This window comes from Nicotiana sylvestris, chromosome 1, assembly GCF_000393655.2.
Source record: "Nicotiana sylvestris chromosome 1, ASM39365v2, whole genome shotgun sequence".
Classification (NCBI taxonomy): domain Eukaryota; kingdom Viridiplantae; phylum Streptophyta; class Magnoliopsida; order Solanales; family Solanaceae; genus Nicotiana; species Nicotiana sylvestris.
Genome location: NC_091057.1, coordinates 8,854,230 through 8,865,492, shown reverse-complemented (window position 1 = coordinate 8,865,492; position 11,263 = coordinate 8,854,230).

Sequence of the window (11,263 nt, the reverse complement as noted above, 5' to 3'; positions counted from 1 at the left end):
AAGAGTTGACCAGAGAGTTGACTTTTGAGCAAACGACCCCGGAATGGAGATTTGATGATGTAAATAGCTTTGTATGGTGATTTAGGACTTAGGTGTATGTTCAGATTTGGATTTGGAAGTCGGTAGGGCAATTCAACGCATTTTGGCGAAAGTTGAAAAATAGGAGATTTTGGAAAAAATTCGACCGAAGGTTGAAATTTTGATAACGAGGTCGGATTTCGATTCCGGAAATTGAAACAGCTCCATTACGTCATTTATGATTCGTGTGCAAAATTTGAAGTCATTACGGTTTAATTCGATATGTTTCGACGCAAAATATAGAAGTTGGAAGATTTGAAAACTCATAATTCGATTCATGGCGCGATTCGAAATTTTAGTGTTGTTTAACATGGTTTAAGGCCTTGACTAAGTTTGTATGGTATTTTGGGACATGTTGGTATATTTGTTTAATGTCCCGAGGGTCTCGGGTGAATTTCGGAAAGCTAACGGATTTGATTTTGGACATTTGGAGATGCTGGAAATTTTGGACAGCTGATGCAATCGCTTCTGCGATGTTGTGGACGCAGCAGCAATAATGCGTGTGTTATCTGAACTTTCTAGGTTAACCGCGGTGTTAAATCTCCAGCAGATATATCCATGGATATCACCTGATTGAATCAGACACTCAATATGTCAACAACTGCATTTAGGGATGGTGTTAAATTGACACTTGAAGTTGAACTTGCTTCAACATCTTAGTTGCTTGTCACTTGCTCTTTACCAGAATGTCATCTTTGGGTTGTATACTGAGGTTCATTGAATCTCTTGAAGGGATAGTTATTATAAACCTAGAGTTATGCATCTTTTGTGGAAAGCAACAAATATCTCTTGCATTAAATAACTTACAAGCAACACACAGTGTTTGGTTTGGTCAACCAAGAGTGTTTTCAAGGTTGTAAGGCTCACATATCTCTTTCATGTAATTATTCATCTTTAGACCCCCCCCCCCAACCAATGAGGCCATTCTCTTTTGCTAAATGCTAGTATTAGTATGATCTAATTTATTTAAGCATGTGTTTTAACAAAATTATAATTATCGTTGTATCTGTTTATGGCGAAAATCATGTCTTATTTAGTACGCTATTACATCTTCACTTTATTATTTGCATATGGATTACATATTGTTAACTTATCAATTAAAGTTACTATGAGACAAAATTCAACTTTAACGTATTAAAAGAACATAATATTTTTAAAAAATATTATCAAATTGCACGATTTACCTCTCTAAAAATTAATAATCAATAATGTAATCCGAAATATTACTCCTCATGAGTAAATATAAAATTGCTTTCAAATAGCAAAATAATAAAAGGTTGATAATTTTGAGAGACATAGAACTAAAATATGAAAGAAATGTTAGATGTTCCTAAAAGATATAAATTTTGGCTATTCCAATGATACTCATTTTTTGATGTTCCCAATTAGTAAATATGTGATACTTTGACTCATTATTTTGAGTTATTCTCAATCTTCACATAGATGAATAAAACATTAATCATTCATTTGTTAGAGAAATTTGACAAGATTCTTCCTATGATCTTGCTAAATATATCAATATTAATTATTTTCAAGAGCTTATATATATTTTTAATTTTATTTTATAATTTAAATTTATTATTAATATTATTATTTAATTTTAATTTTATAATTATTTATATAGACTCCTAAAATTAGTAATAAGAATTAAAATAAATGAATAGAGAAAAATATGTTTATTGCCCCAAAGTTATTATTTCTTAACCCTAAACGTTATTTTTCCATTTCTAAAAGTTTACATGAAAGAAAAATCCTTGCACCTTTTGGTTTTCAAAAATTTTAAAAACTTTCTAGCTTCTTTAAAGATCTTTATCATAAGAGTGGAAATTCCCTATATCCGTATAATACTAATTGTCATAAATTTTGTTAAAGATTTTAAATAATTGGAAGCGATGACGATTTATTTTAAGCAACGAAAGCGGCAACCGTGGGAAATATCGAAATTCTTAGGTTTTCTTCCTTTGTAGTTCTGACCCTCTTTTTTCTACTGCTTGTTATCCTCTATATGAACAAATTGTTATATAAGGAGTCCTTTGTGGGAATTCTTTATTGGTTCTTTCTGTCCTCTGTCAGTTTCTGGAATTAACTTTGTTTGAAAGAGAATTTGAAATTCTTGGAGTATATTGGAAGGATAGTCAAATCTGAAGGTACCCGTGGACTGGAGGATTGCTTTTGGAGGTATATTCTAAAAGGGTTCATGTTAATTTATTTATCATTTTTCAATGGATAAATCATGGATTGGAAAGCCACGGAACACAAGCGAATACTGGCTTGGTTTGGATAAATTTCTTGATTTTGCATTTAAGAATGTGGTTGTGGAAGATACAATTAGATGCCCATGTCCTAAATGCGGCTTTGTCAAGTGGAAAACTAGATAGATAGTGCATGATCATTTGATTTGCAAGCCATTCTCACAAAATTATGTTATTTAAAATCTTCACGGTGAGAAACAAGTAGTAGAGCCTTCTGGAGATAGAGATGTTATGCAAGAGATGGTTCACCCAGAAAATCCAATAGAAACAATGATTAATGATGCATTTGGGCACTATAGGCACCAAGCGCTGATGTAGGGATATCTCAACCATTGGACTCAAATGAAATATCAAATGAGGGGCATAGGAAGGATTCTGGTGACTTTCATGATTTTCTCAAAGATGGAAGTGAAACACTGTACGAAGGCAGCAAGTTCACAAAGCTAGAGTTTTTAATAAAATTGTATCATATAAAGGTCTATTATGGATTAAGTGATAAGGGAATGACTATGATACTAGATTTGTTGAGAGATGCATTTGAAGATGCAAAGTTACCTCCTTCCTTTTATGAGGCCTAAAAAAAACATTAGCAAACTTGGCCTTGACTATACCAATATATCCTGTCCAAATAATTGTATGCTATACTGGGAAGGTGATTCAGAATTGGAAGCATGTAAGCATTGTGGTACATCTAAATGGAATCCTAACAAGAAAAAAAGCAAGTTGTAAAGGTGTTGCATTATTTTCCATTGAAACCAAGATTGCAACGATTATTTATGTGTTGTAAGACTGCTGAACATATGAGATGGCATGCTTCACGCAATAATGCTGATGGGTTGATGAGGCATCCAACGGATGGTTAGGCATGGAAGACATTTGATCGGACTCATTCTGGATTTGCTTCGGATCCTCGAAATGTTCGCTTAGGCCTTGCTAGTGATGGTTTCAGTCCTTTTGGAATAATGACTACTACATATAGTATTTAGCCAGTCTTCTTGATTCCATGCAATCTACCTCCTTGGATGTGTATGAAGCACATCTCCTTAATCTTATCAATGATCATTCCAGGGAAGCACATGCCTGGAAATAATATAGATGTGTACTTAAAACCCCTCATGAAGGAATTACACAAGTTATGGAATGATGGTGTAGAAACGTTTGACTCATCGTTGAATGAAAATTTTAGAATGCATGTAGATCTTATGTGGACAATCAGTAACTTTCCTGAATTAGGTATCTTATTTGGCTGGAACACACATACTGGTTTTGCCTGCCCAACTTGTAACTTTGACACAAAACATTGTCGTCTTCGTCATAGTAAAAAGTGGTGCTTTATGGGCCATCGATGTTTTCTGAGAAGAAATCAAAGGTTTAGGTTGAATCGAGTACGCTTTAATGGAAGTACAAAGGAGCAAAATCCACCATTAAAATTGTTAAGGTCTGCCATTTTGAGACAAATCGAAGAAGGGAGAGGTGCAGAGTTGAATTGTAGAGGGAAAAGATCTAGACGAGCAACTAAGAAATGGAATAAGAGAAGTATATTCTTTGAACTTCCTTATTAGAAATCTAATTTGTTGCGTTATAATTTAGACTTTATGCATATTGCAAAAAATATATGTGACAATATCATATATACACTGCTCCATGATAAATCAAAATCAGAAGATAATATTAATGCCCGAAAGGATCTAAAAGAAATGGGCATAAGGCGTGATGTTTGGCCGGATGATAGTGGAAAATATCATCTTGATGTGTTTTCACTTATGACTAATAAAAAAAGAAGCTGGACACTAAAAAGTTGTTCATTACAACTTTGAAGAATATAAAAGTACCAGATGGCTACTCAAGTAACATTTCTAGCTGTGTTAATTTGGTACAGAAAAAGATTTTTGGGTTAAAAAGTCATGATTGCCATATTATTATAGAGCAATTGCTACCATTGGCGATCCCCAATGTGTTGCCCGACCATGTAGTTGCAGTTTTGGTGGACTTTTGCTCATTTTTCAGAGCCCTTTCTAGCAAAACCTTGAATGTTTCAGAGCTTGATAAGCTCCAAGAGCGCATTGAAAGCACACTTTGCCACCTAGAGATACTATTTCCTCCAACATTCTTTACAGTAATGATTCATTTGTCTGTCCATCTAGCAGAGGAAGCAAAACTCGGAGGTCCAGTGCATCATCGAAACATGTATCCCGTCGAGAGGTAAAACATTAACATTTCTAATTTGAATATACTTGCATTCTGGTCACTTGAATTAGTTTGTACACTTATGGCCTATTATTTTTGTAGGGAGTTGGGACATTTTAAGTCCTTTGTATGGAATAAAGCACAACCAGAGAGTTCTATAGCTGAGGGTTACTTAGCTGAAGAGTCTCTTACCTTTTGTTCTCGGTATATCGAGGATATTGAGACAAGATTCAATATACCTAGGCGTGTTCGTGATGACCCAAATATCACTAAGCCTTCTGGAACATCCTATATATTTCCTCAATTAGGTAAACTTGCATCAGCTTCATGTACATTCCCTTTAACTGATATGCAGAAACTACAAGCTCATCGGTATGTGCTTCTGAATTGTGCAGTAGTCACGCCATTTGTGGAGTGAGTAACTCATACAAACTTTATATTCTTTATCATTGTAATGTTTGAGTAGTCTAGTCTTGTTCTTTAACATTAATGTAATTATTTCATATAGTGAGTTTAGACAAATGTGATGACCCAAAAGGTCATCACTTGATTTTAAATTGAATTCTGTGTTTCGAGACCTTAAATATCTCTTTTAGCATTATTTCGATTTGTGTTCTCAATCCGGGCTCGTAGCCGGAAAGCCTATCTGTGAAAATCTGTAAACAAAATGATAAGTTTTGATTCTAAAATGAATTAATTTGACTTCGGTCAACGTCTTGGGTAAACGGACCGGGACCCGTGATTTGATGGTCTCAGAGTGTCCGTAGGAAAATATGGGACTTGGTCGTATGCCCGAAATCAAATTCCGGGGTCCCAAGCCCGAGAAATTAATTTTTAAAGAAAATTATTTTCTGAAATTGTTTAAAGGATTTGGAAATGAATTTTAATTAGAACATGATCGTATCGGGCCCGTATTATAGTTCGGCGCCAGGTACAAGTCTTATATGTGATTTAAGACAATTTTGTGAAGTTTGGTAAGAAACGGAATCCATTTGACGTGATTCAGACCTTAAATGCAAATTTGATGTTTAAAAAAGTTTTGAGAAATTTCAATGATCTAGTGGTTTAATTCGATGTTCATGAAGTTATTTTGGTGATTTGAGTATACGAATAAGTCTGTATGATGTTTTCAAGTTAGTATGCATGTTTGGTTTGGAGCCCCGGCTCGGGTGAGTTTCGGATAGGTCTCAGGAGGTTTTGAACTTGGAAAAAGATAGTAGGTTTTCAGTTTTTCTGGTGTCTGATGTGTAATACTGTGCGATCACATAGGTGCATTTGCGATCGCATAGAATAGCATAGGGGGAGGATCTGTTGAACTATGCGATCGCATAGGTATAGTTGCGACTGCATAGGAGAATAGGAAAGCTGGAGGGGCTGGGTAGCTTAGCCTGTGTGATTGCACATGTTCCTTCGCAATCGCGGAGCGTGAGTGAACTATGCGATCACATTTCCTCTCTCACGATCGCATAGGTATAAATTGCCCAGTTATTTAAAGTCCAAAAAAATAGAACCCATACGGGATTTCCACCATTTTTCATAAACTCCTTCTTCTCCACACCTCTTGGGAGATTTTTGAAGAGAAACTTCACTATAGCTTCATAGGTATGTAATCCTAAGCTTGTTTTCTTCCATTGTTTATCAACACCCACTAGATTTCTAAGCCTAAAACATGAAACTAAGGGTAGAAAATTAGGGATTTGGGTAGAGTTAGGGCTTTTTGATTATTTGGGAATTTGACCTCGTTTTGGGGTCGGATTTCAAAATAAATTATATATTCGGGCTCGTGGATAAATGGGTGATCGGGTTTTGGTCCGAACCTCGTGTTTTGACCAAGCGGGCCCGGGGTCGATTTTTGACTTTTTGGAAAGAATGATTAGAAAGCTATAATTAAGCATTGGAATTGGATTGTTTAGAGTTTATTGATGTTATTAAGTTGGTTATGTCTAGATACAATTGATTTGGAGTCAAATTCAAAAGGAAAGGCGGTGTTTGAGGCTTGAGTTGGCCGTGGATGTTCGAGGTAAGTGTTCGGTCTAACCTTAGCTTGAGGGATTAGAAGTTGTGTCTTATTTGCTACTTGCTCCTTGTTGAGTACGACGTATAGGCATGGTGACGAGTATCTATACGTTGGTGTCGAGCATGACTGTGAGTTTTAAATTGCAATTGGTTGTGTTCTTAAATGATACTACGGATGCTTTAATTGATGATTCTCGATATTGAGCAAGGATTAAGTTTGTTTTCGTGGAAATTACTTATGATTGAGTACTGATGTTAGCTGAGATGAGTAGAAATTGGGTTAAGATTAGTTATAGCTATTTCTCCCTTGCAGGGACGTATTTACTCTTACTATCGAATCCCTTGCTGGGATAGTGTAGTTTATTGTTGATCCCTTGTCGGGACTCTTGTATGGTTGTTTCTAAAGGTATATAAATATATGGATCGGGTTGCACGCCGCAACAATACTATATATGGAATGGGTTGCACGCCGCAACAATGTTATTAAATGATATGGATCGGGTTGTACGTCGCAACAGTGTTAAATGATAAAGATCGGGTTGCACGCTGCACCAATATTAAATAATAGGGATCGGGTTGCATGCCGCAACAGTGTTATTATTGTTTTGTTGTAGATCTTGAATTGTTCTCTCATATTTCTCTTAAGTTTCTGCTGGATTTGATATTTCCCCCGTAGCATGTACCCCCTCCCATGTTCATTGTTTATTCTTGTTTATTTTCCATTGTATATTATAAAATTGTACAGGTTTATCTGGAATCTCGTCCTAGCCTCGTCACTACCTCGCCGGGGTTATGACAGGCACTTACCAGCACATGGGGTCGGTTGTGCTGATGCTACACTCATCACTATGTGTAGATTCTGGAGCAACTTTTGGACAGTAGCACTCGGGGAGCCTACCTTTAGTCCAGCCAGAGATCCCGAGGTAGTCCTGCAGGTGTCTGCATGCCCGACGTTCTCTTCTACTTTACTATGTACTCTGTTTTCATTATATTTCAAGACAGATTGTATTTCTTTCAGACGTTTGTATGTAGTACTCATAGACAATCCGTGAATATTGTGACACCAGATTCCAGGTAGAGGAGTATATTGGCATTATAGTACTGGCTTGGTTATTTTTAGCTGTTTAAGGCTTCCGCTTGTTCTGTTTATCGTTAATATCTAAATGTTGATTACCTGTTAATTCAAAATTATAAAAAGGATTAAAATGAAAGAGTTAGAATTTCTATATTTTGCGGCTGGCCTAGCTTATACGAGTAGGCGCCATCACGATTCCCGAGGGTGGGAAATCCGGGTCGTGACAAGTTGGTATCTAAGCTCTATGTTACATAGGTCTCACTATTCACGGAAAAACTTAGTAGAGTCTGAGGAATCTGTACGGAGACGTCTGTATTTATCCCCTAGAGACTACAGAGTTAGGAAAAACTTCACATTTGTTCTTTCTTGTCGTGCGATTTGGTTTCTCAATGCTAATTTAATTTTTACTCTGTTCTTTCGCAGATGGCGAGAACACGTGCTTCCTCATCCACTGATCAGCAGCCCGAGCCCCTAGCATCAGCTCCCATAAGGGATAGAGGGCAAGGCCGAGGCCGTGCTAGAGGCCGAGGTAGGGGCAGAGCTTAGCCCCGAGCAGCAGCACCAGCGGCGGAGCCTCAGGTTGACTTTGATGATGAGGTTCCGGTCCCAGCAGTTACGATGGGCCCAACTTAGGTCCCAGAGGGGTTTATTGTTACCCCAATTCTTTAGGATGCTCTGGTCCGTTTAGTGGGCCTTATGGAGAGTGTCACCCGGGCAGGTTTGCTTCTTGTAGTACCAGCAGTCTCTCAGGATGGAGGAGGAGCCCAGACTCCTGCTACTCGCACTCTAGAGCAGGTAGCTCCCCAGATTCAGACTCCAGCGGTTCAGTTAGTTGGAGTAGTTCAGCTAGGTGTTTTAGCTCAGACCGGCGATGGAGCAACTATGTCTGCCGATGCTTTATAGAGGTTGGACAGGTTCACCAAGCTCTTCACTACTACTTTCAACGGTGCTTCTTCTAAGGATCCCCAAGATTATCTAGACAGCTTCCACGAGGTTCTTAGGAACATGGGGATAGTTGAGACCAATGGAGTTGATTTTGCCACTTTTCGCTTGTCTGGATCCGCCAAGATTTGGTGGAGGGATTTTTATTTGGCTAGAACAGCCGGATCGCCAACTTTGACATGGGAGCAGTTTACTCAGCTATTTCTGGATAAGTTTCTCCCCATCACTCAGAGAGAGGCCTATTGGAGGTAGTTTGAGCATCTCCAGCAGGGTTCCATGACTGTTACCCTGTGTGAGACCAGATTCATCGACTTGGCTCGTCATGCTCTTTTCATACTTCCCACTAAGATAGAGAGAGAGAGAGAGAGAGAGAGAGAGTGAGGAGGTTCATTGATGGACTTATTCAGCCGATTCGTCTTCAAATGGCCAGGGAGACTGGGAGTGAGATTACTTTTCAGGAGGCAGCCTATGTGGCCAGGAGAGTGGAGATAGTTCTGTCGCATGGAGGTGGTCATGGGTTGGACAAGAGGCCCCATCATTCAGGCAAATTCAGTGGTGCCTCGTTTGGAGGCAGGGATTCGTATGGTAGAGGCCATCATCGTAGGACCTTTCAGTCAGCACTTCAGGTTTCTCACGGTGCTTCAGGTGGCCATAGTCCTCAGATGCAGTATTCTGATCAGCAGTCCTACAGTGCACCACCAGCTCCTATCAGTGCACTGCCGCTCCAGAGTTTTCGGGTTGGTCATTCAGGTCGCCAGGGTCCGTCTCAGTTTCCTCAGCCGCAACACTCTGGTGGAGTTTTGAGTGTGGTAAGTATGGTCATATCAGGAGGGCTTATCCGAGATTGGTGGGTACTCAGTCGCAGTAGCAGGGTTCCCGTGCTATGGTTCAGGCACTAGGTATTCCACAGGATGCCCAACCAGCTAGAAGTGGGGGTAGAGGTGCTAGAGGTGGAGGTAGAGGTGCTAGAGGTGGAGCTTAGACCGCTGAGGTAGAGGTGCTAGAGGTGGAGCTTACATGCTGTCCCAGGGAGGTAGTCCAGGGTGGTGGGGCCCAGCCCCGATGTTATGCTCTTCCAGCCAGGCCTGAGGCTAAGGCTTCCGATGCAGTTATCATAGGTAGTGTTCTGGTTTGTGGCAGAGATGCTTCCGTTTTATTTGATACAAGGTCTACATACTTTTATGTGTCATCTTATTTTGCACCGTATCTGGTCATGCCTAGTGATTCCTTGAGTGCCCTTGTATATATGTATACACCGGTAGATGATTCTATTGTAGTAGATCGAGTCCATCGCTCTTGTATAGTCATGATTGGGGATCTTGAGACTCGTGTAAATTTATTGCTTCTGGACATGGTTGATTTTGATGTTATATTGTGGATGGACTAGTTATCACCTTACCACGTTATCTTGGACTGTCATGCCAAGACTGTGACCTTAGCCTTACCGGGTTTATCCCGTTTTGAGTGGAGAGGGACTCCTGGTCATTCTACCCGTAGTGATATCTCTTACGTGAAGGCTCGGCATATGGTCGAGAAGGGGTGTTTGGCCTATTTGGCTTATTTGGCATATGTTCATGATTCTAGTGCTAAGGTTCCTTCTATTGATTTTGTGCCTATTGTTCGTGAGTTTCCTAAGGTATTCCCTTCAGACCTGCCGGGTGTGCCACCCGATAGGGATATTGACTTTTGCATTGATTTAACTCCGGGCGCTCAGCCCATTTCTATTCCGCCGTATCATATGGCCCCACATGAGTTGAAAAAGTTGAAGGAGCAGTTGCAAGACTTACTTGAGAAAGATTTTATTAAAACCAATGTTTCGCCTTGGGGTGCGCCGGTGTTGTTTGTTAAGAAGAAGGACGAATCGATGAGAATGTGTATTGATTACCGACAGTTGAACAAGGTTACAATCAAGAATAAGTATCCATTGCCGAGGATTGATGATTTGTTTGATCAGCTTCAGGGTGCCAGGGTATTTTCGAAGATTGACTTGAGATCTGGCTACCATCAGTTGAGGATTAGGGCATCTGATATCCCAAAGACAGCTTTCCGCACTCGGTATGGGCATTATGAGTTCTTGGTGATGTCATTCGGGTTGACAAATGCCCCAACATATTTTATGGATTTAATGAACAGAGTGTTCAGGCCTTATTTGGACTCGTTCGTGATAGTATTCATTGATGATATTTTGATATATTCCCGCAGCCGGGAGGAGCACGAGCAGCATCTCAGAGTGGTTCTTCAGGCTCTAAGGGATAGTCAGTTATATTCTAAGTTCTTGAAGTGTGAGTTCTGGTTGAGTTCAGTTGCATTCCTGGGTCATTTTGTATCGGCAGAGGGTATTCAGGTTGATCCGAAGAAGATTGACGCAGTCAAGAAGTAGCCTAGACCAGCATCAGCTATAGAGATTCAGAGTTTCTTGGGATTGGCAGGCTACTATAGTTGGTTCGTGGAGGGGTTCTCATCTATCGCATCCCCGATGACCAGGTTGACCCAGAAGCGTGCCCAGTTCAGATGGTCGAACGAGTGTGAGGCGAGCTTTCAGAAGCTCAAGACAGCTCTGACTACGGCACCGGTGTTGGTTTTGCCCACAGGTTTAGGGCCTTATATAGTTTATTGTGATGCATCTCATGTTGGACTTTGTGCATTGTTGATGCAGGATGGCAAGGTCATTGCCTATGCTTCGCGATAGTTGAAGATTCATGAGAAGAACTAC